We start from the raw sequence: 1,164 nt of genomic DNA, 5'->3' as shown, positions 1-1,164 counted from the left end.
ACGTGATTTATCCAGTCTCACAGGAAATACATGGTTCAACCTTACTTGAAGCCGCTTCAGCTCTGGGAGATCCGAGGCAGAGCTGTCTCCTGGGTCAGCGCCTGCTTCCAGCACACTCAGCGCCACTCGGTATTTTGTGAGGCTTGTCACCTAGTTCTCACTAGCAACCCCGTGGACTGGGCATTAGCATGTCCATTTCTGAAAGGCGAAACCAAGACCTAGCAAGGTGACGGTGGAAAACGGTGAGAAATAGGGCCTGGATTTGAATCTAGAACTACAGAAGGCCGACCCACAGCTCCTCCCCTCACACCTGCTGCCTCCAGAACTAGAAGTCCCCAAGAACTCGCCATCCCCTCTCCAGGCTGTGGGACCTGCAAGGAGATGCAGCTTCTTTTAGCACTACCTCCCCCGCCCCCATCTTTGTGGTGGTCTTCTTCCAGGGGCACGATGTTGAATGAGGTTTTACCACAGCTGAAGTCAGGCCAACCTCTCCCCTCTCTGCGCCTGGACGACTTCATCTGTGGAATGGAGAGAAAGCTCAGGCTTTAGGGGGCCTTCAGGAATCTGCATCGTGCTTTTGGCAAAGGCTCCTTCTCTCCAGTCCCGGCTCAAACCCGGGTTCAGTCCCGACTCCGGACCTTAGGGGGCGGGAACAGGAGAACAGGAAAGAACCAGCTTGGACTTGCAGAGCTTCGCAAGCGAGACGTTTGTACCCCCAAAACCTCCAGCTGTGACCCTGAATACCTGTCTACCCGAGTTCCTGGGCTGTGTAATTCGGAAAGTGAGCTCTCTAGACACCAGGGGGCCGAACCGTCCCCATTCCCACTCCGCAAACACCAGTCAGGAAAATGAGCTCAGAGAGGAGCAGCCTTCTGCCCGAAGTCACACAGCGAATGTCTTGGGGGGTGGGTGAGCGGTGTTGTGGAATTCCTGGCGGATGTTGGCGCCCGCGGGTCTGCCCGCTTCTGATACCCGGGCTCAGTAGAATAGGCCGCTAACGAGCGCCCATTAGGAGGAATTGTCACTCCTCTGGGAGCGAGGTTGTCCCATTAGGGCGAATTGTCATTCCTCCTGGAGCGAGGTTGTCCCGGCTCCGCGCAGGCTGAGTGCTGGGGCCGAGAGCAATTAACGCGGCTCCGGCGCGGGCAGCCGCCTCTGCCCGGG

This window comes from Mandrillus leucophaeus, unplaced genomic scaffold (genome assembly GCF_000951045.1).
Source record: "Mandrillus leucophaeus isolate KB7577 unplaced genomic scaffold, Mleu.le_1.0 Scaffold372, whole genome shotgun sequence".
Classification (NCBI taxonomy): domain Eukaryota; kingdom Metazoa; phylum Chordata; class Mammalia; order Primates; family Cercopithecidae; genus Mandrillus; species Mandrillus leucophaeus.
This window is presented reverse-complemented; position numbering follows the sequence as displayed.